General features: G+C 46.8%; 1 protein-coding gene across 1 annotated transcript in view; it reads left to right on the top strand.

Moving 5' to 3' along the window:
• The window catches only part of LOC147610691 (DUF21 domain-containing protein At1g55930, chloroplastic-like), a 128,106-nt gene that overhangs the window by 10,957 nt on the left and 89,433 nt on the right, over positions 1 to 27,716 (top strand).

Genomic DNA, 27,716 nt, shown 5'->3' with positions numbered 1-27,716 from the left:
TCTCCTCTCTCTCTCTCTCTCTCGTTCAACAAAAGGCAACGAAAATCAACATGCTTTTTTCTTCTTCTTTTTTTTTTGTTTTCTCTCCCTGCAAGATATGCGACTGCACACAAGGCCTCTTCTTTGAAAAAGAAATCAACCCTATTACACTACCATCTCCCATCAACATGGGGTACTTTGATGAAGAAAAAACACATATCAAAACTGAAAACTGCAGTATGCACAGAAAAAACAGCAAGCTTTTTTAACACATACCGTACTTCGACCTCTTCTTCTCTACCTACCGACTTGCTCGTTCACGAGGTATGCTCTGATACCACTGTCAAATCCACACGGATCTTCCCTCGTGATCGATCTTGGTTCGAAACTCGAATCCTGCAAACAAACGAACAACAAACAAGCAAGGGGGTGCAGGCCTGACTCACCTCCCAACCATGACAGCCGTGGGCAAGCCCACAGTCTTGGCTGTCCCCACCGAGCCACGAGCTGAGCTAACTAGGTTGACGTACCGACCAATCTCCTCCTCGCGACGAAGCTGCCCTCGCGGGCCTCGAGACTGCTGCCGGCCTTGGCTGCATAAAGCAGGTGCACGTCTGCACTAGATCCAGGCTCCAAGACCATAGAGCTCTCACAAACTCGCGAGACTCTCTATATTGCAATAACTAACCTTGGCCACCCTTTTATAGGCTCTTGGCCGGTCATCGAGCGTCCACACTTGGCCGCCCGCCCGTCCATACTTGGGTGCCCGCCCGTTAGTATATCCCTAACTCAGCTCGTCAATCAGCCTGCCTAGTTCCAAGCTTCCCCAAGCCTCGAAACTAGTCTTGCATGCGTATAGCACACGGTAGATACCCACTGTGCACATGACAGGCAGGCTGATTGGCGAGCTGAGTTAGAGATAGACTAACGGGCGGGCACTGTGATACGCAGCGGAAGTCTTTGTTTTGGAAGATCCTATCACACAAATGCTCACACCGTCTTCTGTATCTTGAGTTTCATGAGTTTAGCAATCCACTTTAATACTTCAAACTTTAAAGAGATATGAGAGAGAGATATGAGAACTGTACACCAGATTGGGTCCCGAATTACCCACTGAAGGGCCCCCCTATCCCGATAACGAGATAGTATTTGCTTTATTTCTTTAGAGAGAATGACTGTGGACTGTAGATAAGCCAAACGCAAGATCTCGGAGGATCGGAGATTGGCTGAACTGTACACGGCTGTAGAATCACCTCGATGAATTGATCTTGAGCCTATGCATTCTTCCCAAGGGCATGAGGAAGGGCTGCACACCTGAGGCTGAGAAAAGGAGATGGTGGACTGTTCTAAGCTATGTTAGAATGCTGTAAATGCTTATGAATGCTGTGTTACCTTCACCAGATGGCTGTAGCATGTATGGATGATGCATATAGGCGGAGGAACTGCTATAGAACTGCTGTAGGACTGAAAACGCAAGGAAGAACTGCTGTAGAACTGTCAACGCATGGCTGGGCTAATGCTGGACAGAAAAACGCAGACTGTTTTGCTGTTTTGGCGACTGGGGGACTGAATCTGCAGGCGGCTGGGTACTATGCAGGAAACACAGATCTGCCTGCTGAATCGGGCCTGAATAGATGCTGAATGCAGGTGCCTATGGTCTGTAGGGACTGCTGAACTGCAGGCGTTGGATGAACAGGGCTGGCTGAAGCAACCTCAAGCGCTCCAAGGGCTGGATGAGACTAGTCTAGTGCTGAAGGCAAGGGAACTCCTAGGGCTGAGGAGGAAAGCTCTTAGCACACTGAAGACTGAATGATAAACTAAGCCCTATGCAAGCCTATTATACTAACTAGAGGTTGGTCAAGTTTGCTGGTCATTTAATAAAGTTATATTTATAAATGACAATAAATGCTAAATAAATACTATAAAATATGGAAAAAATACTAGATAAATCCTAGTAAATTCCCTAAGGCTTTTGGGATGTTCTAAATGATGCACAGGCATATGAATGCATATTATGCAGGATGCAAAGTGCTTTCTGATGCAAACCCTAAGGCTTCTACTGACTCTACATGCGTGAATGATTCTCTCCAAGTGGGTTAAGGGACTTGACTGACTGACTGACCCGCTAAGGCTGAGGAATGACCTTCGTAGCTCGTGCCTGACTTACCCTGGACTGAGGATGTACAATGGGGTCACGGCGTACGACAAATATCATCCTACTGGGTTCTAATACTGTACAACTGTTGCACTTCTGATGATGAGCCATCTTGTCACCATGCACTGAGTGCAGAGTGCATGTGACAGGCACCCAAGTATGGACGGGCGGGCGCCCAAGTGTGGACGCCCGATGACTTGCCAAGAGCCTATAAAAGGGTGGCCAAGGTTAGTCATTAGTCATATAGAGTCTCGCGTGATTTGTGAGAGCTCTATGGTCTGGAGCTTGGATCTAGTGTAGACGTGCACCTGCTTTACGCAGCCCAGGCCTACGTAGGCGGCGAGACTGGCGGGCGCCTGGGCCTACGCAGCCAGACGGCCAGGCCTACGCAGGCGGCCAAGCCCAGGCGTAGGCTGGCGCAAGCCAGCGCAAGTTGTCAAATCCCCATCGGATCTCCTCGTAGAACGCTCTTGGTATGAGACTCGAAATCTGCAAACAAACAAACAAACAAACAAACAAGAAGGGGGTGCAGGCCTGACTCCCCTTGAAACCGATCCCGTCAAGTGGGAAAGACTCCGTTGGACACCCACACGCTTAATAGCACAACTTTAAAACCACAAATTTGAAATGGACAACTTAATACAACTTGAAATTTAAATGAAATGAAATGGAAAGATGGACACCAGCACTGGGGCCGGAACGGGCCGACCCCCCCCTCAATATATGATATATTTATTGGGAGTATTTAATAAATACAATGCTCCATGGGTTCCAAGAACCAGATAATGTCCATGCACATATGAAAACAGTACCAAACAAATAGGCTCGAATTTCGATGTAGAAGCTCGAAGCAGTACGACCACTAGTGTGGTCCAATCTCTACGGTCCTGTGCTTTCACTGGACTCCGCGGAGAGCGCCTCACTGGTGTTCCGAGACCACGCACAAACAGGCGCTCTCGTACTAACGCCTGACTCTCCCGATCTCAGCACCTTTGGACCGAGGTTCGCCAATATAGCTTGGACAACCCGGCACCGAATGGGTGTTGGCCGAGCGGGATGAATCCTTTATCAGATTTAAACATAAAATACTTTACTCAAATCTGAAAATCACTTACTTGCAGATGGTTGATAGAAAACCAATACTTGTGGTGTTTGTGTAGAAGATGTAGCCACCCTTGTTGAAGAAACAATTGCCTCGTGGTGGTGAACCACCAAGACAAGAATCACCGCAAAAGACCACAGCCACCTGCTGTGAGAGAAGGAGCATAGCTTACTGGTGGTGGACAATGTCCTGGAAGCAAGACGCCACTTGTTGGTGAAGCACACGGAGCCTACTGGTGTTGGACACACAGCCGGCTAGCTTTGGTAGGCTGCGTAGGAGGATGGGGAAAGGACTGGCGCCTGCAGGAGATGAATAGCAGCGATCGCCTGGTTGCTTCAGGTGGGGGCAGCCGCCTGTAGATAGTGGGCAGCCACCAATAGCGATTACAGAAGTGCAGCCTGAGGTACAGCAGTGCTGTAGGAGAAGAGTCGTTAGTACAAGTAATCACAGCCGCCTGCTGTAGCACCAGCTTGTAAGAGGGAAAGCGACTGGTTGCAGTAGTGTACACAGCCGTCTGTATGAGGAGGTAGCGCAGCAGTCTGGAGGTGACAGCTGCCTGCAGAAGGTGCAGTCACCTATATAGGAGATGAAGCAGCCGCCTGCTGCTGAAAGAATAACAGCTTGTGCCACTTGTATGGGAAGGCTCACAGCCGCCAGCAAGGTTGCAAGGCGAAGAGAAGGCAGCCTGTTGAAGATTCAACGCAGCCTGCTGGAGGTTCAACGCAGCCACCAGCAGAGAGTACAGCCGTAGCAGAGGGTACAGTCGTCTACAGGACAGAAACAGCCGCCTCAGAGTTGATGGAAAAAGCCGCCTCAGGGGTTGCGTAAGCGATCGCTGCTTCTTGCTCTTCACGAAGATGGTGGAAACGTACGCTGCTGGTATCCACGATGGAGAAAGCCTTTGTTTATAAAATTTAAAGTGTAGTTAACTTTGGTGATACCCACGCATGCATGTGGGGGGACTAGTGGGGGTAGGTGACCATGCCCACCCCCACACTCACTTAAAAGTGGAGCTCCCCACCTTGGCCCCAAAGTGGGTGCCCAAAGGGGGTGCCCACTTTTAAATAACACCTAACCTTATAAAATAAAGGGTTAGAATATAAAACATTAAAACAACAAGTGCGACATACTTACACCTGTTCACATGCACCAAAACTTGTCAGAATACAGAGCAGACTTTACGACTCACTGGCAAGCGTCCCCACTCAGTAAGTAACACGTCAAGCAGGCAAACACACAAATACATGTCATGCGAAAACAGTTTCAAGCATGCAAATCATGTGTGCATGTGCAAATAGTAACATGGACATATCTCCCGTTCATGGAACAAGTGTCGGCACAAAACTGGCACGACATAAAAACATAAAAACCTGGTCTTCCTATGGAGTGACAGTCCCATAGGTAAGACACAGTTCCAGGCACGAGTCTCCCTGTGGTGTGACAGTCCCATAGGCAAAACACGGCACGAATACTGGCTCTTCCATGGCGTGACAATCCCATGGATCGAACACAGTCCAGGTCATACACGGGTGGCATTGGTTTGGCTCCCGTCCATACGACACCATCCTGCTAACACACGGGTGGCACCAGTCTGGCTCCCGTCCATGTCAGCAAAATACTGGCCTCTTCACACGAGACACCGGCCTGGCCTCAAGTGAACGAGACGCAAAAACTGGAGATGGACCAAATGGTCGGCCAATTGGTGACATCCCCCCGGGCTTCTTAAGAGTTGACCTCAATTGAAAAGCCTCAAGATATGCCTGCAACAATTGTGGATAATCTGCAAAATAATCCTCATTTACCCACTTGGCATCAATAGGCAATATTCTTAAACTTCACAAGGTATCTCCTGGAAAGCTTTCCTGTAGGTAGCTTTCTCTCCTTGTGAAAAAATAATCTGTTCTGGCTGGAGGATCTCCTCAAGCTCTTCAATCTCTAGCGGATCTTCTGTGACAGGCTCATCAGGATTTGGCCCCATATATTTCCGAAATAGACTCACATGAAAAGCATTGTGAATCTTCCAATGACTAGGTAGAGCAAGCCTGTAGGACACTTCATTGATCTTCTGAATCACCTTGAAGGGTCCATAATAGCGAGGAAAAAGCTTAGGGTATGATCCTTCTCGTCCTGGCCTCTTCCGAAGCCTAACCTTCTCAAATTTTAGCAATACCCAATCACCTTCTTTGACTTCCATGTCCCTTCTATGCTTGTCAGCAGCCATTTTATGCTTATCCTGAGATCTTGCAATGGCTGTCCGCACCTGACCAAAGGCAACATCCAAGTCACGAACATATTCATCAGCTGCAAATATCTCATCCTTTGTTCGAAGGATGGGTGGCAAGACCACTCTGCCATAAATAATCTCAAACGGAGCCTTTCCTGTGGAAGCATGGATCGTATTGTTGTAGGCAAACTCAACAAGTGGAAGATACTTCTCCCATGCACTCTTTTGATCTGCCACATAACATTTCAACAAATCCAACACGGCCGAATTTGCAGCTTCACTTTGGCCATCCGTTTGGGGATGATAAGCTGATGAAAACTCAAGTTTAGTAAACAAAGCCCTCAAAAATAGGCTTGTAGTCCTGGGATCTCTATCCCCAACAATGGATTTAGGCATACCATGATGCTTGAAAATATTAGCAAGAAAAAGCTTTACCATATGATCAGCTTTAATGGTTTTCTTGACGGGCAAGAAATAAGCTTGCTTGCTAAACCTGTCCACAATAGTCCAAATAGCATCATTCCCATGCTGGGATCTAGGCAAATCCATAATAAAATCCATCGTGATACTTTCCCAAGGTTGCGAGGGAATAGGCAATGGCTGAAGCAAACCTGAAGGCCTTTGCCTGTCAAATTTCACCTTTTGACAAGTAATACATGCACGCACATAAGCCTCAATGTCTTTACGCATGCTTGGCCAAAAGAAGTACCTCTGAATCATGCGAGTAGTAGGCATAATACCTCTATGACCAGCATAAGGTGGAGCGTGACATTCGTCCATAACCTTTGGACGCAAATCCTTCACCACACATAGGCAATTATCCTTCATGAGATAACCCTCGTTGATAACATAAGAGGCATGTGAATGACCAGCCATCAAATCAGTCCATATATGGCAAAAATCAGCATCCAAATGATACAAATCTCTCATAGCAGATAGATCTCCATGAGAGGCCACTGAGACTGCAGCAACATAAGGCCTCCTAGATAGTGCATCGGCCACCACATTTTTCTTTCCTGGGGTATGCACAATCTGAAAATGAAACATGGAAAGAAAATTTGCCATTCTCATCTGCTTCTCTGAAAGCTTGGTTTGAGATAGAAAGTATCTCAAGCTCTGAAAGCTTGGTTTGAGATAGAAAGTATCTCAAGCTTTGATGATCTGTCTTGACTACAAATTCAGCCCCAAGAAGGTAATGTTTCCATATCTTTAAGGCGTGAATTACAGCCAAGAGCTCTTTCTCATAGATATCCATATGAAGCTCGGCATCATGCAATCGACGGCTCTCGTATGCAACTGCATGCCCTTCCTGATTTAGGACAGCTCCTATGCAATCACCACAAGCATCACATTCAACCACGAATGACTTGTGCAAGTCAGGAACAATCAATACTGGACCACATATGATCGCATGCTTGAGCTGCAAGAAAGCATCCTCCTTTGAAGTCCATTTGAAAGCAGTTTTCTTCTTCGTGAGATCATGTAGAGGAGTGGCAATCATAGCAAAATGCCTTATGAAACGCCTGTAGTACGAACATAATCCCAGAAAACTACGTACTTGATGTACGTTTTGCAATTTGGGCCAATTCCGAATAGTCTCGATCTTTGCAGGATCCATTGTAACTCCATCTTTGGATACAATATGACCCAAATAATGAATCTCTGAAAGGAAAAACTCACTTTTCTTGGCATTGACGAAAAGTTTATGCTTCCGCAACTCTTCGAACACTGTGACCAAATGAGTTCTGTGTTCCTGCTCATTCTTGGAGAAAACCAAGATATCATCAAAGAAGACTCCTGTAAACTTGCGATGGGGTCGGAATATCCTATCCATCATACGATTAAAAGTAGCAGGAGCATTGGTGAGACCAAAAGGCATTACCAAGAATTCATATAATCCGAAGGCTGTCCTGAATGCAGTCTTATGGACATCTTGTGGTACCACGCGTATCTGGTGATAACCACTCTTCAAATCAAGTCTGCTAAAACAAGCCGAACCATCAAGCTTATCCAAGATATCATCAATACGTGGAATTGGAAATCTGTTCTTGATGGTAAGCTTGTTCAAAGCTCTATAGTCCACACACATACGGAATGATCCGTTCTTCTTTTGAACAAGAAGCACAGGAGAGCAGTAAGGTGAGGAACTGGGCTGAACCAAACCTTTCTCTAAAAGCTCATTTACCTGCTTCATGATTTCTTCTTGTTGTGCGGCACTCACTCGGTATGCGGGTTTGTTAGGTGGAGAACTACCTGGCACAAGATCTGTCACATGCACTCTGCACTAAGTGCATGGTGACAAGATGGCTCATCATCAGAAGTGCAACATTTGTACAGTTTTAGAACCCAGTAGGATGATATTTGTCGTATGCCGTGACCCCATTGTACATCCTCAGTCCAGGATAAGTCAGGCACGAGCTACGTAGGTCATTCCTCAGCCATAGCGGGTCAGTCAGTCAGTCAAGTCCCTTAACCCACTTGGAGAGAATCATTCATGCATGTAGAGTCAGTAGAAGCCTTAGGGTTTGCATCAGAAAGCACTCTGCATCTTGCATAATATGCATACATATGCCTGTGCATCATTTAGAACATCCCCAAAGCCTTAGGGAATTTACTGGGATTTATCTGGTATTTTTCCCATATTTATTAGTATTTATTTATCATTATTTGCATTATTGGGCATTTATAAATATTAAGTTTATTAAATGACCAACCTCCAGTTAGTATAAATAGGCTTGCCTAGAGTCTCTTTTGCTCATTCAGTCTTCATTGTGCTAAGAGCTCTCCTCTCTCTCTTGCTCTCAGCATAAGACTAATCCATGCCCTAGTGCCCATAAGCTTTCTTCTCCAGCCCTTGAGAAACCCTAGCTTCAGTCTAGCCCTAGGTGTTTGTCCTCAGCCCTCAATCAGCCTGTTTTCAGCACCAAAGCAGCCCTGATTCAGTCCCTTACAGTCCCCCATATTCAGCCCACGGTTCATCATAGTTCCACGCCTGAAACCAGTAGCAAACAGCCTTCATACCTGCGTTTTGGTGCAGCCTTACAGCAGCCTACCTGCGTTTTGCTCCAGCCGTACAGTTCCAGCCCTGAAATCATCTGTTGCTGCTGCGTTTCAGTCCATCAACACTCCCAGACACCTGCGTTTCTGTCCACAGCAGAATCCAGCCTTGAAGCAACAGTTTACAACAGTTTCCAGCATTGAAACAGTTGTTTGCATCAGTGTCCAGCCTTCTCTGCATCATCAACACATTCAGCAGTCATCTGGTGAAGGTAACTCAGCATTCATATGTGTTTTCAGCATTCTAACAGTGTGTAGAACAGTCCACCTTCTTCTTCTTTGAGCCTCAGGTGTGCAGCCCTCCCTCATGCCCTTGGGAGGAGTGCATAGGCTCGAGATCAAGTCATTGAGGTGTTTCTACAGCAGTGTACAGATCAGCCGCTCTCCGATCCTCCGAGATCTTGCGTTTGGCTTATCTACAGTCCAAAGTCATTCTCTCTAAAGTAATAAAGCAAATACTATCTCGTTATCGGGATAGGGGGCCCTTCAGTGGGTAATTCGGGACCCAATCTGGTGTACAGTGTTCATATCTCTCTCTCATCTCTTTAAAGTTTGAAGTAAATGAAATGGATTGCTAAACTCACGAAACTCAGGATACAGAAGACGGTGTGAGCATATTGTTTGACAGGATCAACCAATACAAAGACTTCCGCTGCATATCACATTGGTATCAGATTCAGATAGTCCACACACACCGTATCCTAGCGTGGGGGCATCCTCGGATGGTTAGATTGCGTTCCGGCACGACCACCGACTTCAGCATCATGTCTACAGGAGAGAGTACTCATCAGCCGGAAGACGTCTCCCCCAAAGGAGACCTTGCTCTTCCGCCTACAGCAGACACCATAGCTCTTCTAAGAGCTCAGAACCAGCTACTCATGGAGCGTCTCCAACTCTTGGAGGCAGCAGCAGCACGTCCTTCTACACCTTCAGCAGCACCCGACTACATCTCCCTCTTCTTTCAGATGGAACAACAAAGGAGAGAGGACGAGGCCCGAAGGAGAAGAGAAAAAGAAGAAAGACGGGACTATGAGGAAGCCCAACGCAGGATCGACGAAGACCGGCGTCAGGCTGAACTCGCCGCTCGGGAACACCAACGTGAGCTTGATCGAGAACGTATGCTACTCGAACACCAACGGGAAAAGGAGGCCATACACTTGAGGTATCAGCAGCTCTCCTCAGTCTCCCCAGTCATAGGTGTCACCAGCCAGCCTCCCGCAGCAGCAACCACCATCATTCGCAGTCAACCGAATTTCAGCAAGTATGATGGTAAGTGTGATCATTCTTCAGTTAATCAATTTGTTCATCAATTTAATGCTCATTTTCCATTAGCTAGGATCACAGACCCACAAGACAAAGTCCACTTAGCGGCTCCCCATCTCACTGGTGAGGCAGTCACTTGGTGGCAGCATTGGTCTAGTATTCATACTGACCAGGCCACAGGTGTCACAGCCTTTGACTGGGACATCTTTGTCCATGACCTGAAGACCAGATTTCTCCCGCCCCAGTACATGATCGGTCTGAAAGACGAGTTCTATGGACTCCGACAGAACGGTTCCCCAGTGCTTCAGTTTTCCGGTAAGGTTATTACTTTAGCACAGCAGTTAGGGTTATCTGAGCAGGCCAAGATGGAGCAATTCATTCGTGGATTGGACTCCAACATTAGGTTCACAGTTCGTAACTTTGAACCAAGTACTTATGACCGGGCTCTGACTCTCGCTCAGAACGAAGAAATGAAGCTCAACGGGGGCAAGCCCAAGCAGACATCTCAGTCCAGTACCAAACCCCAGCAGCAGCAATCAGCTGCACAGTCAGGGAAAGGTAACGCATCTTCTAAAGATGCTAAGAAGGACAGCAGTAATAGCTCCAGTTCAGGGGGTAAGAAGGATAAAGAACCTAAGAAAACCCCTGATGAAAAGGCTAAAGCAGGCATTACTGGAGGTTATCTTCCTCCAGAGGAGCAAAAGAAGTATCAGTCAGAAAATAGATGTTTTTTCTGTCATATTATAGGGCATGGTAAGAAGGATTGCCACAAATGGCAAGCGGCACAAGCTGCCAAAGCTCCTTCTGCCACAGTTGCCACAGCCTCCCCAGCTCCTCCAGCCCCGCCTACTACCTCAAATGCAGTTCAACTTTTACCTTCCATGCATCCTATACCATCCGTGGTATTTGATGCTAAGCAGGAGGGTGAGAGCGATGCTGCTCAGAAGAGCCTTATCCGAGCTTATGGCTCTGCCCAGGGCCGACAGTTTGTAGTCCTTTTCGATATGGGTAGTTCTGAAGACGCCATCTCTCCCCAGTTGGCTAATAAATTGAACTGCACTTTAGTCCCATATCATCTGGATGTGGACGGGTTTACACCTGGTCTTCGCACCCACATTTCCCAGAAGGCACAGCAGTTTGCCTTTGAAGTTCAGAAGGCCTCATTTCAACGAGATTTCATCATCTCCCCTCTGTTAGGGTGTGACATGATCTTAGGAATTCAGTGGTTCCGTCAGTATGAGCCTATTCCCGATTGGGGGCAGGACACTTTTACTATTTGTAAAGGTTTTCCTGAGCCTGTCATGATTCGTGGGGATAGAAGCATTCTTGGCATTCCATTGATTTCGCATCTTCAGGCCCGACGAGCTATCCGCAAGGGAGCAGAAGGAGCACTCCTTTATATTCGTGCTCAAGCAAACCCTCCCTCATTAGTAGCATCCATTACATCTTCAGTCCCTCAGTTAGCAGACCTCCTATCCAGACACCAGGACATTATGCTTAGGGACGATCTCCCGCCCAGTCTCCCACCCTCTCGCCTTGAGGACCATCACATTGATTTGGTCCCTAGATCAGACCCTCCTAGCAGGTTTCCCTATCGTCTTTCCAAGACTTTAGAGGGCGAGTTGGAAAAGCAGTTATCTGAGCTTCTCCAAGCCGGATTCATTCGGCCTTCTTCCTCCCCATTTGCTGCACCTATCCTATTTGTCCAAAAGAAGGACAAGTCTGCACGCCTTTGTGTAGACTACAGGGCATTAAACAAACTCACTATCAAGAACAAGTTTCCTATGCCCAGGATAGAGTACATTTTGGAGCGTTTAGACGGTGCTAAATTTTTCACTAAGATCGACCTCAAGAGTGGTTACCATCAGGTCCGCATTTTTGAAGCTGACATTCCAAAAACAGCTTTCAGGACAGAGCGTGGTCACTACGAGTTCGTAGTCATGCCTTTTGGGCTTACAAATGCACCCGCAACGTTCAATAAGATGATGTCTAGGATTTTCGCAGTCCACATTGGGAAGTGTGTTTTCATATTCCTTGATGACATACTAGTCTTCTCAGCCACTGCGGAGCAGCATGAGAAAGATGTGGAGAAAGTCTTGCAACTTTTGCGAGATAATCAGCTCTACATAAATGCCAAAAAGTCTATCTTTGGTGTTAAGGAAGTTCAGTATTTGGGCTACATCATCGGTTCCGATGGGATTAGACTGGACCCCTCAAAGGTTCAAGAGATCTTAGATTGGGATATTCCTAAGACCGCCCAAGAAATCCGTTCATTCGTAGGTCTTTGTTAGGCCTATAGCACACATGTCCATCAGTTTTCCAACCTTGCAGCACCTCTTACCGACTTGCTCAAGGGGGTGAAGACTCGCAAGCAGAAAGTCTCAATTACAGGTAAGGCACTTGATGCATTCCGTGCACTCCAGAAAGCTGCCTCAGAAGCACCTGTATTAAAGTTAGCATCATGGGACGAACCTTTCGAGGTCATCACCGATGCCAGCAATGTAGCCATAGGTGCAGTCCTCCAGCAGGACAATAGACCCGTGGCTTATTACAGCAGAAAGTTGGATGTCGCCGAAAAGAATTATTCGGTATATGACAAAGAGCTTTTGGGTGTGATCACAGCGCTTAAACATTGGAAGCCTTTTCTTTATGGACAGGCTTTCACAGTGAAAACAGACCACCAAGCACTTAAGTGGCTTCAGACTATGCCAAGTGCCCAGTGGAGTGATCGACAGGCCAGGTGGAGTCAAATCTTCCAACAGTTTGGAGGTATGATTGAATACATCCCTGGTAAGCATAACCCAGTAGCAGATGCTCTCAGTAGAAAGTCCAGCATCCAGGCAGTTCAAGAAGCTACCATTCTCGAAATCACGGGGAAGGACTTGGATAGTATGAAAGACCAATATGTCGACTCCCCTGAGTTTGGTACTCAGTATAGTTTGGCCCTCACTTCTGAGCCTGGCCACTATTCAGTACAGAACGGTTGGTTGTTCTACAAGAACCGTCTGTGTGTTACTCGAGAAAAGCGTTCCGCTCTTCTCCACGATGCCCATGACTCCTTAGTTGGAGGACATAGGGGTATCAACAGTACCCTCGAGAAATTAGAACGGTCCTTTTATTGGCCAAAGATGAGGCGTGATGTCTATGCACATGTACAAGCCTGTAAGATTTGTCAAAAAGTCAAGGTTCCCCATACAAAGAAGGCAGGTTTACTTCAACCTTTGCCTATCCCCGACGGACCTTTCATCGACATATCTATGGACTTTGTAGGGCCTCTACGAGCATCCACTGGATCCCGTAACACTCAGTGTTTTACCATTGTGGATCGCTTTAGTAAGTTCTGCATGCTCATCCCATGCAAGCATACGGCCACAGCCGAGGACGTAGCCCGTCTGTTTCTCAAGCATTGGTACCCAATTTGTGGTTTGCCTAGCACCATAACATCAGACAGAGATTCCAAGTTTACCTCGCATTTCTGGAGGGCATTATTTGAAAACTTTGGAACTAAGTTGCAGTTGTCTAGTGCATTCCATCCCCAGACAGATGGCCAGACAGAAATTTATAATCAATTGGCCTTTGATGTCCTCAAGTCATACTGTCATGACCAGCAGTCCAAATGGGAGCACTATCTTCCGTTGGTCCAAGCTATCTTAAACGACACGCATTCATCCAGTGTCGGACGGACTCCATATGAAGCAGCCTTTGGTCGCCGTTTTTCTTCTCTTTTGACGAGAATGGTGTCTCCATCTTTAGAGGCTAATAAAACCACGGAAGCATTTTCCGAGATCATTGAGTCAGTCAAAGACCGCTTGACCAAAGCTCAGGAAGCATATAGCAAACAGGCAAATAAATCTAGACGAGATGTCCACTTCAAGGAAGGGGATTGGGTCTATTTGCGTATCATGAAGCAGAGATTGAAACAAGTGGGCAAACGTTGTCCCAAGCTTTCATTCCGTAGTTTTGGCCCTTTTCCAATAGTTAAGAAGATAAGTGATGTCTCAATGAAGTTAAAGTTGCCTGCCAGTTGGACAATGCATGATGTTTTCCATGTTTCTTGGCTAAAACCATATGTTGGTCCAGAAGTGTTTGATGTTTCAGATGAACAGCAGCCAGACGTGGTAGACGAGGCAGAAGTTATTGAGCCTGAGCAGATCCTTCTTCATCGATGGAAGCATGGTTCCGGTCGCCGGATTCGTCAGTTCTATACAAAGTTCCGAGATCGAGGCACCCACGAAGCCGTACGGCTCGACGAGGAGTTCTTCCAGGAGTACCCCCAGTTATTGGCGGACTACTTGGAAGCCATGAACCTGCCGCCAAGCTAATCAGGAGGGAATGTCACATGCACTCTGCACTAAGTGCATGGTGACAAGATGGCTCATCATCAGAAGTGCAACATTTGTACAGTTTTAGAACCCAGTAGGATGATATTTGTCGTATGCCGTGACCCCATTGTACATCCTCAGTCCAGGATAAGTCAGGCACGAGCTACGTAGGTCATTCCTCAGCCATAGCGGGTCAGTCAGTCAGTCAAGTCCCTTAACCCACTTGGAGAGAATCATTCATGCATGTAGAGTCAGTAGAAGCCTTAGGGTTTGCATCAGAAAGCACTCTGCATCTTGCATAATATGCATACATATGCCTGTGCATCATTTAGAACATCCCCAAAGCCTTAGGGAATTTACTGGGATTTATCTGGTATTTTTTCCATATTTATTAGTATTTATTTATCATTATTTGCATTATTGGGCATTTATAAATATTAAGTTTATTAAATGACCAACCTCCAGTTAGTATAAATAGGCTTGCCTAGAGTCTCTTTTGCTCATTCAGTCTTCATTGTGCTAAGAGCTCTCCTCTCTCTCTTGCTCTCAGCATAAGACTAATCCATGCCCTAGTGCCCATAAGCTTTCTTCTCCAGCCCTTGAGAAACCCTAGCTTCAGTCTAGCCCTAGGTGTTTGTCCTCAGCCCTCAATCAGCCTGTTTTCAGCACCAAAGCAGCCCTGATTCAGTCCCTTACAGTCCCCCATATTCAGCCCACAGTTCATCATAGCAAACAGCCTTCATACCTGCGTTTTGGTGCAGCCTTACAGCAGCCTACCTGCGTTTTGCTCCAGCCGTACAGTTCCAGCCCTGAAATCATCTGTTGCTGCTGCGTTTCAGTCCATCAACACTCCCAGACACCTGCGTTTCTGTCCACAGCAGAATCCAGCCTTGAAGCAACAGTTTACAACAGTTTCCAGCATTGAAACAGTTGTTTGCATCAGTGTCCAGCCTTCTCTGCATCATCAACACATTCAGCAGTCATCTGGTGAAGGTAACTCAGCATTCATATGTGTTTTCAGCATTCTAACAGTGTGTAGAACAGTCCACCTTCTTCTTCTTTGAGCCTCAGGTGTGCAGCCCTCCCTCATGCCCTTGGGAGGAGTGCATAGGCTCGAGATCAAGTCATTGAGGTGTTTCTACAGCAGTGTACAGATCAGCCGCTCTCCGATCCTCCGAGATCTTGCGTTTGGCTTATCTACAGTCCAAAGTCATTCTCTCTAAAGTAATAAAGCAAATACTATCTCGTTATCGGGATAGGGGGCCCTTCAGTGGGTAATTCGGGACCCAATCTGGTGTACAGTGTTCATATCTCTCTCTCATCTCTTTAAAGTTTGAAGTAAATGAAATGGATTGCTAAACTCACGAAACTCAGGATACAGAAGACGGTGTGAGCATATTGTGTGACAGGATCAACCAATACAAAGACTTCCGCTGCATATCACAAGATCTATGCGGTGATCTTCGGGCCTTTGGGGAGGTAATTCACCTGGCAACGAGTCAGCAAAACAGTCGTTGAATGCATTAAGAAAATTCAGCCTATCATTAGACATAGCATCCACATTTTGATGATTTGGCACAAGACTATCACGCACAAAAACCAAGTACGTTGAAAGACTCTTTTTCATTGCTTTATTAATTTGGATGTGTGATACAACTGGGATAGAATCCCCTTCTTTGCCAGCATCAATAAAATGCATGCGGCCCTTATGCATAAAAGAAATCATATTGGACTTGTAGTCTTTGCGGGGCTCAAGCCTATGGTGCCACGGCTTGCCCAACAATACATCACATCCGTTCAGTGGAGCAACTAAGAAATGCTCATTATCAAGGTAGCCCTGTATATGGATGCGCAACTTCCCTATCAAAGGGGTAACTTGCACCTCTTTATTAATAAATGCAGCTTCGGCTTCAATCTGAGGTCCCATGTTTTCAACCTCAATACCCAATGCAGCTGCCATTTGCATAGAGATGAAATTGTCAGTTGCACAGTCATCAAACATGAAGAGTGCGGGCTGATCCTTGATTTGCCCCCAAGCCTTGCAAACCATACGCTCTTTTGCATCATGACCTGTATTACCTTGCACATCAGGAACTGCATGAACATTTGCTTTGGTGTGCTTGTCCTCGTGCTTTGATTTGCGATCTGGGCATTGCCGAAACATGTGGTCTTTGCTACCACAAGAAAAGCATTTTCCATCCTTGGCATATTGCTCTCTTTGCTCCGGGGTTAAGCCGAATTTGTTCTTTCTTGGGCCTTGTTCTTTAGATGTGTTATTTTCAGCTTTACCACCCTTGTAAGGCTCCCGGAAGTTCTTTTTAGGTGGCTGTCCACCCTTTTGCTGATTTGGGACAGCCTTGTCCTTCCCCTTGGAACCTCCTTGATCCTGATTGATCTTGAGCACCAATTGCTCCATAGCAAGAGCAGAAGCTCTGAGTTGTTGCAACGTATGTTTTGGGTGCAATTCAATACCCGATCTATATGCTGGTTGCAGTCCAGAACGAAACTTCCTCTTTCTTTCATCTTCAGTGATTTGCATAAAGGGAGTCACTTCCAGCAACACTTTCCAGAATTTGTTAACATACTGTTGCACACTTTCATTATCTTTTTGTTCCAGCCTGTCCCACTTTTGAGTGAGAGTTTGCTCTGCATTGGGTGGCAAGAACTGAGCATAAAATCTATCTTTGAATTCCTTCCAAGTGGAGATGGGATCCTTGGTGATCTTTTCAGTGATCCACCAATGAGCAGCAGTCCCTTTCAAAAACATGCTAGCATGGCGCACCTTTGACTTTTCCGTAAAGTCCTCATCGCTAAAAGCAATGTCGAACTGTGCCACAAACGCTAACACCTTAGAAGCATCATGTTCACCATGAAAAGCATCAAATTTGACAGATTTGTTACCTGCTTTGAATTCTTTGAGCTTCCTGGCATGAGGCTCATGGTCTTCTCTTTTTCTTTTCCCCTTTTCCAACGGGGTAGCCCTGTCTGCATGGGCTCCATGGGCCGTCATAGAAGCTTCATGGGGCACGGTGGCATGTGCTCCACGAACTCGAAACTCAGATGCATGTGACTTACCTGCATATGGCATTGTCTCTCCATGAGACAACTCAGAGGGCAAAATTTTTCTGGAAGCAGACCTGTCACCATGAGATACATGTCTTGCATGCATGTGACTTTCATGCCCTCCATGAGCACTGGCATACATATATCTATCAGGCTTTGTGCCTTGTGGAGAGGATGCATGACGAGAGGTGACTGTCACCTCTTCCTTTTGCATAAAAGATTTCAGCCTCTGGGATGCGGGATCTCCATGCTTCAAACGAGGTGGATTTCTGAATTTCAGCTCTCCGTCATCCCCCTCTTTGATATCACCTTTGCGAAGGAGATAGGCAAGTGCCAACTCCCTTGGTTTCTTGCCCACTTCACGAGCCATTGATTCAAAAGTTACATCTACCATAGCATCAGCCTTCCTGGCTTCAATAGCACTTTGTAGATGGGGATCTTCATGCAAAAACTTTAACACTTGCTCTTGAGCCTGCAAAAGTTTTCTCATATGTTCCATTTCAGCCCTCATAGCATCAGGCTCTTGTTCAAGCATAACTGTCTTTCCTGGAGACAGTTGACCCTTGGATTCACTATCCATAACCCTTTCAAGGGGCTTGTGTCTACCTCGCAGGGCATCAGACCCACGAGAGGCACTAGATGGACCCCTTGAATTTGGCACTTCCAAAGGGTTGCCTTGGCTGTCCATTCTGTTTTAAGTTTGCTAAAAGTGGGATGTCCAGTACACAGGTTCGTTTCCCCACTAGGAAGAGGGAAACAACCGTGCTCTGATACCAATGAAACCGATCCCGTCAAGTGGGAAAGACTCCGTTGGACACCCACACGCTTAATAGCACAACTTTAAAACCACAAATTTGAAATGGACAACTTAATACAACTTGAAATTTAAATGAAATGAAATGGAAAGATGGACACCAGCACTGGGGCCGGAACGGGCCGACCCCCCCCTCAATATATGATATATTTATTGGGAGTATTTAATAAATACAATGCTCCATGGGTTCCAAGAACCAGATAATGTCCATGTACATATGAAAACAGTACCAAACAAATAGGCTCGAATTTCGATGTAGAAGCTCGAAGCAATACGACCACTAGTGTGGTCCAATCTCTACGGTCCTGTGCTTTCACTGGACTCCGCGGAGAGCGCCTCACTGGTGTTTCGAGACCACGCACAAACAGGCGCTCTCGTACTAACGCCTGACTCTCCCGATCTCAGCACCTTTGGACCGAGGTTCGCCAATATAGCTTGGACAACCCAGCACCGAACGGGTGTTGGCCGAGCGGGATGAATCCTTTATCAGATTTAAACATAAAATACTTTACTCAAATCTGAAAATCACTTACTTGCAGATGGTTGATAGAAAACCAATACTTGTGGTGTTTGTGTAGAAGTTGTAGCCACCCTTGTTGAAGAAACAATTGCCTCGTGGTGGTGAACCACCAAGACAAGAATCACCGCAAAAGACCACAGCCACCTGCTGTGAGAGAAGGAGCATAGCTTACTGGTGGTGGACAATGTCCTGGAAGCAAGACGCCACTTGTTGGTGAAGCACACGGAGCCTACTGGTGTTGGACACACAGCCGGCTAGCTTTGGTAGGCTGCGTAGGAGGATGGGGAAAGGACTGGCGCCTGCAGGAGATGAATAGCAGCGATCGCCTGGTTGCTTCAGGTGGGGGCAGCCGCCTGTAGATAGTGGGCAGCCACCAATAGCGATTACAGAAGTGCAGCCTGAGGTACAGCAGTGCTGTAGGAGAAGAGTCGTTAGTACAAGTAATCACAGCCGCCTGCTGTAGCACCAGCTTGTAAGAGGGAAAGCGACTGGTTGCAGTAGTGTACACAGCCGTCTGTATGAGGAGGTAGCGCAGCAGTCTGGAGGTGACAGCCGCCTGCAGAAGGTGCAGTCACCTATATAGGAGATGAAGCAGCCGCCTGCTGAAAGAATAACAGCTTGTGCCACTTGTATGGGAAGGCTCACAGCCGCCAGCAAGGTTGCAAGGCGAAGAGAAGGCAGCCTGTTGAAGATTCAACGCAGCCTGCTGGAGGTTCAACGCAGCCACCAGCAGAGAGTACAGCCGTAGCAGAGGGTACAGTCGTCTATCTACAGGACAGAAACAGCCGCCTCAGAGTTGATGGAAAAAGCCGCCTCAGGGGTTGCGTAAGTGATCGCTGCTTCTTGCTCTTCACGAAGATGGTGGAAACGTACGCTGCTGGTATCCACGATGGAGAAAGCCTTTGTTTATAAAATTTAAAGTGTAGTTAACTTTGGTGATACCCACGCATGCATGTGGGGGGACTAGTGGGGGTAGGTGACCATGCCCACCCCCACACTCACTTAAAAGTGGAGCTCCCCACCTTGGCCCCAAAGTGGGTGCCCAAAGGGGGTGCCCACTTTTAAATAACACCTAACCTTATAAAATAAAGGGTTAGAATATAAAACATTAAAACAACAAGTGTGACATACTTACCACCTGTTCACATGCACCAAAACTTGTCAGAATACAGAGCAGACTTCACGACTCACTGGCAGGCGTCCCCACTTAGTAAGTAACACATCAAGCAGGCAAACACACAAATACATGTCATGCGAAAACAGTTTCAAGCATGCAAATCATGTGTGCATGTGCAAATAGTAACATGGACATATCTCCCGTTCATGGAACAAGTGTCGGCACAAAACTGGCACGACATAAAAACATAAAAACCTGGTCTTCCTATGGAGTGACAGTCCCATAGGTAAGACACAGTTCCAGGCACGAGTCTCCCTATGGTGTGACAGTCCCATAGGCAAAACACGGCACGAATACTGGCTCTTCCATGGCGTGACAATCCCATGGATCGAACACAGTCCAGGTCATACACGGGTGGCACTGGTCTGGCTCCCGTCCATACGACACCATCCTGCTAACACACGGGTGGCACCAGTCTGGCTCCCGTCCATGTCAGCAAAATACTGGCCTCTTCACACGAGACACCGGCCTGGCCTCAAGTGAACGAGACGCAAAAACTGGAGATGGACCAAATGGTCGGCCAATTGGTGACACCCCTCCCAACCACGACAGCCGTGGGCAAACCGCCCTCCCCACCGAGCCACGAGCTGAGCTAACTAGATGGACGTACCGACCAATCTCTACCTCGCAATGTCCCATACCGCCACGAAGCTACCCTCGCGGGCCTTGAGACTGCTGCCGGCCTCGGCTGCATGAAGCAGGTGCACGTTTGCACTAGATCCAGGCTCTAGACCATAGAGCTCTCACAAAACATGCGAGACTCTATATCTAATGACTAACCTTGGTCACCCTTTTATAGGCTCTTGGCCGGTCATCGGGTGTCCACACTTGGATGCCCGCCCGCCCGTCCGTACTTGGGTGCCCACCCGTTAGTCTATCCCTAACTCAGCTCACCAATCAGCCTGCCTAGCTCCAAGCTTCCCCCAAACCTCGAAGCTAGTCTTGTGTACGTGTAGCACACGGTAGATACACACTGTGCATTAGAGTAAAAGGGTGCAAAAACCAACGCAGGACCCAAGCCAAAGGCAGCTAACCAGTTGTCTTTGACAGGTACGTCAGTTACTGTACTTTCTCGCCCTAGTACATGTTTTGATTGTCTGTTCAACTCTAAAGTTTTTGGCTTGCATGATCTTCTCCGAGTTTATGGAGAAGTGAATGGCCATAGAATCCACATTCTTCTAGACCCCGGCAGCTCACACAACTTTGTTAACTACAAACTTGTGCAGAAATTGAGTCTTGATATGTCACCTAGCGATCATACCTATGAGGTACGCCTACCTGCGGGAAGGCAAGTATGGGATCGAAAGGTGAAGATGCTACCAATCCGGATTCAGGACTACAAAGATACTCTGGAATGCTATGTCATGCACCTAGAATATGTAGACTTGTTATTAGGGATTGAGTGGTTTAAGACTCTTCAAGTCCAGATAGATTGGTCTAGTCATATTTTTTCTTTTCAGCATAGGAACACCTAGTATAGTATTTTAGGTGATTGTATACATCCCTCTCAGGGACCTCTTGTAAATACCGTTGATTTTGGAAATATAATGGATTCTTCTTTGTATACCGCTTTCCATTGTGTATTGATTCCACTTTCTTCATTTCTCATACCTTCCATGGATGTCAATGAATTAAGTGTATTTGAAAGCAAAGAATTATAGAAGATACTTGATTCGTTTCAAGATGTATTTCCTAAGGAACTGCCATCGGGTTTACCACCTGAAAGGGCAGTAGATCGTCGTATTGACTTGATCCTTGGTGCTCATCCTGTTAGTATTCCACCTTACAAGATGAGCCAAGCTGAGGCAGATGAGTTGGCTAAACAACTTGAAGATTATTTGAGGATGGGCCAGATCCGTCCAAGTAAATCATTTTGGGGTGCACTCGTGTTGCTTAGGAGAAAGAAGGACAACACCTGGAGAATGTGTATAGATTACAAGAGATTGAACAAGCTGACAATTAAGAACTGTTATCCTCTCTCTAGATCAGATGACCTGATTGACCGGTTAGCAGGAGCGAAATATTTCACGAAGATAGATTTACGTACTGGCTATCACCAGATACGTATTCATGAAAGACACGTCGAAAGAACCGCCTTTCGGACTAGGTATGGCCATTACGAGTTTCTCGTATTACCTTTTGAGTTAACTAATGCTCCAGTTACTTTCCAGCAAATGATGAACGATCTTTTTCGTGAACATTTGAAAAAATTTGTGGTTGTGTTCTTGGATGATATTTTGATATATAGTCGTACTCTTGAGGATCATGTTAGACACCTCACGATTGTCTTATCTATTTTAAGACAAAATCGACTATATGCTAAATTAAGTAAATGCGAGTTTTTTATGACAGACATCATTTACTTGGGACACAAGATTACTAGAGATGGATTGAGCATTGACTATGACCGAGTTCAGAAGGTTCTGGACTGGTCTATACCACGAACAGTGAAACAACTTCGTTCTATTCTCGGTTTTGTTGTTTTTCTTCGGAAATCTGTGCGGGAGTACTCTCAGCTCAGAGTACCGATGACCAACTTATTGAAAGGTCGTGGACGAAAGTCAAATCAGCCTATCACTTGGAATAACGATTTGGATCAGGGATGTTGTTTTTGATGAGCAGAATATGCAGCAGAGATGATGACCAAATCTGGGAAAACAAGAGCAAAAACGCAGGCAGAAAAACAGCACAAGCGAGAGAGAGAGATGTAGATGTGTAACTCTGCTCTGATATACACAAGAAGATCCCGAGATATGATACAAATGAGGTATGGGGGCTGAGGACCTATATATACCTCCCTAGAGGGCAGTCGGCCAGCATAAGGAAAAGCCCACGACTGATAAAAAGGTCCACGACTGCATAAATGCAGTCGGCCAGCAATCTGGTGCCCAAAACTGATCAAAACCAGTTGGCCAGCAGCAAGAGTGCCCACGACTGATAAACACTCAGTCGGCCAGCACTGTACTGCTCTTGGCACCCTCTGGCAGCCCTCCCAAGCCTTAGAAAAAATGGAAAAAATAGGGGAAAAATGCGGAGAGTGGGGAAAAATGGAAAAACACCTCATAAGGGCGGGCACACCCACAACAAAGGCCTTGGTGTATAAAACTGGACAGGAGATGACTTCTAACAGAGTTCTCATCTAGTGGTTCAGTTGATAGACCATGGAGTGGCAGGTTGCGTCATAATACCAGTCTTGCAAATGTGATTAGTATATCACATAAAGGGAAAGAGAAAGTGGTTGAGCCCCTCAGTATGTCTGACATTTCTGCAGGGCATTCTCATGTTGATGGAGAGTCTAGTGGCTCAGAGATGAGCCTTGATGAGGATCTTGGGATACCAGCTATGAGAACACCTGGTGTAAAGAAGGCTATGGAAGCCATGAATGCAAAGCTGCGAAGATCTGGGAGAGTGAAGAATCCTGTGCAAAGGTTTACCTATGATGGTTATGTAGCACATCACTATGCATACATGGCAAAAGTTATGCAGGTTGTAGAGCCCACATGCATTGATGAGGCTGTTGGAAATGTGTGTTGGGAGAAAGCTATGGATGAGGAGATGGATGCATTATATGGAAATGAGACTTGGGATTTAGTACAATTGTCTGAAGGCGAGAAAGCCATTGGATGCAAGTGGGTGTACAAAGTAAAACATAACAGTGATGGAAGCATAAGCAGGTACAAGACTAGATTGGTAGCCAAAGGATATGCGCAGATATATGACATTGATTATGAGGAAACTTTCAGCCCAAGATGGCAACAGTGAGAGTTGTGATAGCAGTGGCTGCATCAAAGCAATGGTCTTTACATCAAATGGATGTAAAGAATGCATTCTTGCATGGGGATTTGCAGGAAGAGGTGTATATGTTGCAGCCACGTGGTTATGAGGATGTGAGTCACCCCGAGCATGTTTGCAGGTTTAAGAAAGCCTTGTATGGCTTAAAACAAGCACCAAGAGCATGGTCTGACAAGATTTCTGAATATCTTGTCACTATTGGCTTTCATGTAGCCAATGCAGATTTCTCGTTGTATGTGAGACACAGTGATAGAGGGGTTGTGCTTGTTGTCATCTATGTAGATGACTTGATCATTACGGGGGACCATGATGCAGAGATCTTTGATGTAAAGATCTTGCTTAGACAGAAGTTTGAGATGAAGGATCTGGGGAAGCTCAGATATTTCTTGGGCATTGAGGTGATTAGGTCACCACATGGTATTGGATTACTGCAGAGATAGTATGGCTTGGATATGTTGTCCAAGTATGGTATGACAGGCTGTAAGTCTATCTGAGTGCCATTGGATCAGAATGGCAAGTTGAGTGCAGATTCAGGAGAGATTTTGGAGGATCCTACTATGTATAGGCGCATAGTAGGAAGCTTGATCTACATGACGATCACCAGGCCAGATTTGAGCTATGTTGTTGGGTTTGTGAGTCAGTTTATGCAGGTTCCTCGGAAGCCGCATTTGGATGCATTGAGACGCATACTGAGGTATGTGAGGTCTACTTTGCATTGTGAACTATTTTATGAAACTGGGACAAAGATATGTGTACATGGGTACACAGATGCTGATTCGGCTGGTAGTATCTAAGATAGAAGATCTACTAGTGGCTTCATGTTTTCTTTGGAGTGTGCTGCTGTAACTTGGAGCAGCAAGAAGCAGCCTACGGTTGCTCTATCCAGTATAGAGGCCGAGTACAGAGGTGCTGCTATGGCAGCATGTGAGGTAGCTTGGTTGAGAAAGCTACTTGCAGATTTGGGTCTATCAGTGGATAGACAAGTCGTCATTTTCTGTGACAACATTAGCAGTATACGGTTGGCCAGGAACCCAGCTTTTCATGCTCGCACGAAGCATATAGAGGTCCACTACCATTTTGTCAGAGAGAAGGTTTTGGCAGGAGACGTTGACCTTGTTTATGTTAGCACACAGGATCAGGTCACTGACATCTTCACCAAAGCATTGGGTACAGAGAAGCTCCGCAGATTCAGGGCTTCGCTTCGTGTACATGAGATGGAGTTGAGCTCGAGGGGGAGTCTTGAGATATCGAGCTCATCTAGTGAGGCGGTGGACACTGATGACCTGCCTGGGGGATAGGCCCCACACTTACACCATTGGCATGGTTGGTGAGATCATGGGTGATATGAGGCCAATGGGATGACAGGCTGTGTGACAGCCATTCTAGAGACTGGCATAGTTATAGCGCGAGCTCATTTAGTTGGGTTCACACCATAGAGAACCCTAGTATGTATTTGGTTGAGTACCTTTTCATATTGTGTGTACTCTTATCTTTGTATATGGTGTGTTGAGTGTTGTGTGAAGAAGAAGAAGATTTTCAGCCTCTCACCTTGTGTGTTCTCTTTTAGGGTTTTGTGAGTGTGTGTGCGCTTGCAAGAGCTCAAGCTCTCTTCTCCCCTGCATCTTTCAGAAGACAACCCTTAGATACACGTATGATGTCACCACCTCCACCTGGCGTCTTGCGAGAGTGAATGTCAGCTGACTCTTGCCCTGTCTCGATGTATGAAAGACCATAACCTTGGTTTTTCCAAGCTTCACAGTAAGACCCCTCTGTGTGCAGAAATCATGGAGTGCTTGTAGAAGCTGCTGTAGACCTCCTGGAGACTCAGACACTAATACAATATCATCAGCATAAAGCATAATATGTACTGAGGTACCTACTAGATCAACTCCATCTTCGCCTCCCTGTGTAATGAAGTCAGCCACCTCATCAATGTATAACCCAAATAGCGTGGGGGAAAGTGGGCATCCTTGCTTCACTCCTGGGCATCTGACTCGCCCAAAAACTTGCTCATATAATGCATAGATACCCCATGTCATATCTGCTGGTATGCCAAGAGACTACAGGCGCTGAAAGAGCCTCTCTCGTGGTACTGTGTCAAATGCCTTGCGGAAATCCACAAAGCAGCAATAGAGCTTTCTCTTCCTCACTCTGGCTTGATCAATCATACATCTCAAAGTGAATACATGGTCAGTGGTAGAGAAAGCTCTTTTGAAGCCTGCTTGCCCTGATGAGCGTAAACCGTCTTGCTCAGCATATAAGCTAAGCTCTTACTCCAACAATGCACCATAGAGTTTGGCCAACATGTGGCCAACCATAATTGTCCTGTAGTTGCTCGGATCGAGCATATCCCCTGTTTTGTAGAAAAGGAGCCAAAGAATCTGCTTATATAAGATGCTCACTCCGTAGGCCCATATGGTCGGCGGCCATCCATGCTGTAGGTGGCGGATAGCTTCCTTTACCATCGAGTGGGTAAAGAAGCTAGCTGTGGTAGGTCGAGGCTCCTGTGGCTGAGGTATAGGTGGCTGCTGTGGGGCGTGGTATAGGCCGTCTGCATATGTGTGCCATGTCTGTGGGTCTGCAATGGGTATCGGTGTCCGGGGCTCTCTGAAGTGCCGCCATGAGATAGGGCTATCTCTACTCATGAAGAAACGGAAGATCTCTAGCTCCTGGATCTCTGCAAAGGCCCGCCTGCCTTTTGCGGTGAGTAAGTCTCCTCATCTCTCTCCTCGACTCCTGCTCTGTGATGGCTCCCAAGGCTCTCTGTATGCGGAGCCGTGAGAATAGGGCTCTGCACCCGTCATCATACCATCTGTTCTGGGGCATAGTCCCAGATCTCGCAGGCTCTCCTGAGTGGACACGATGTGGGAAGCTCTATAATGCAGCCGTGTGTAGGAGTGATGCCAGCTGGGCTGTAATGGTATCCATAGGTGCCAGGGGATCCATGAGTAGGAGCCCATCCTCTACTCTGCCAGTGTATATGTCTGCCATGTCATGTGTGAAGTAGATGGTAGTGTGTGGCGTCGGTATGTGGGGGGCTGGTGATACTGGTGATCCGGCTAGTGAAAATGCCAAGTATGTATGATCTGCCCCAATAGGACGAGGTGGGATGGAGAATGAGGTGACAAGCTGTGATGCCTCCAAAGACTCCATAATGTAGTCTACCACCGTGCCTCCGGTCCGTGTATGACTCCCATGCGGGAAGCATGTCAGCCCTCCTGATCCCGGCCACTGTAGCATCCCGTTATAAATAACGAGACGATGCTTGGCTCCCAACTCTAGTAAGTGGTCCCCATAATGTCCTCTGTCTGGTCTAGTGTCCTCTGATGCCCGACTAGCCCCTATCTCCTCTGGATCCACAGGGTGGAGGATCTCCATGGCATCATAGTCATACACCTCACACTGTCTGCTCTGTGTGTGGGCATTGAAGTCACCCGTAAGAAATACTTCCCCTGGTGTAGAATAATGCATAATTTCCTCTAACAGACAAAAGTGTATGGCGAGGCTCCTGTCTCCTCCTCCTGTGGCATGTCCTCTGTAGTGACAAAGGAGGATCCTGATGGAGGAAAGTAACATAGGGCTATGTATATAACCCTGTCCTGTGAGAGCTGTAAGCTGATCCACATGTATTTGGCCTCTGGATCCTGTGCTACCACTCTCAGTCTCCCCTGTAGCTCCCGTTTGAATAGAACTGCTACTCGCCCCGACCCTCTCGAGGTACCCTGGCGTGTGGTCCTCCTGTATGCTAACTCCCACTGGAATCCCTCTACTCGAGGTAGCCCTCCGTGACCCGTGCTTTGAGGGCCATGATGTGCCGGTGTAGTTTGTTCTCCACCTCATTGAGGTTGGAATCGGATGTCTTCTTGTTCTCCTTGATTAGTGCCTTCATTGCCGTCTCGAGGGCCTCGAGTTTCTCTTGGAGACTCGGGGCCATTCCTCGAAATTACTCTGCAGCCCTTCCCACAGGCAGGGAGGAGAGACAGAGAGAGAGTTAAGTTGCTGCCTTGGGGGCCTGAGCAAGGGTGGGTGGGAAAAGCGCGCACACAGCCGGTGGCCTACCGGACAGGCAGGCGGGCCAGCAAAGCGCCAGCCTTGTAGCGAGGGGAAGCGAAGTGGGCGGCAGTAGCGAACAGAGAAGGCGAACAGCGAAGAGAGAGAGAGAGAGAGAGAGAGAGAGAGAGAGAGAGAGAGAGAGAGAGAGAGATGAAATGAAATGAAATTTGTATTAACGTCTTCGAAAGGCCAAAA

The sequence above is a fragment of the Cibotium barometz genome, chromosome 48 (genome assembly GCF_041138505.1).
Source record: "Cibotium barometz isolate CiBa-2024 chromosome 48, ASM4113850v1, whole genome shotgun sequence".
NCBI lineage: Eukaryota > Viridiplantae > Streptophyta > Polypodiopsida > Cyatheales > Cibotiaceae > Cibotium > Cibotium barometz.
This window is presented reverse-complemented; position numbering and strand designations above follow the sequence as displayed.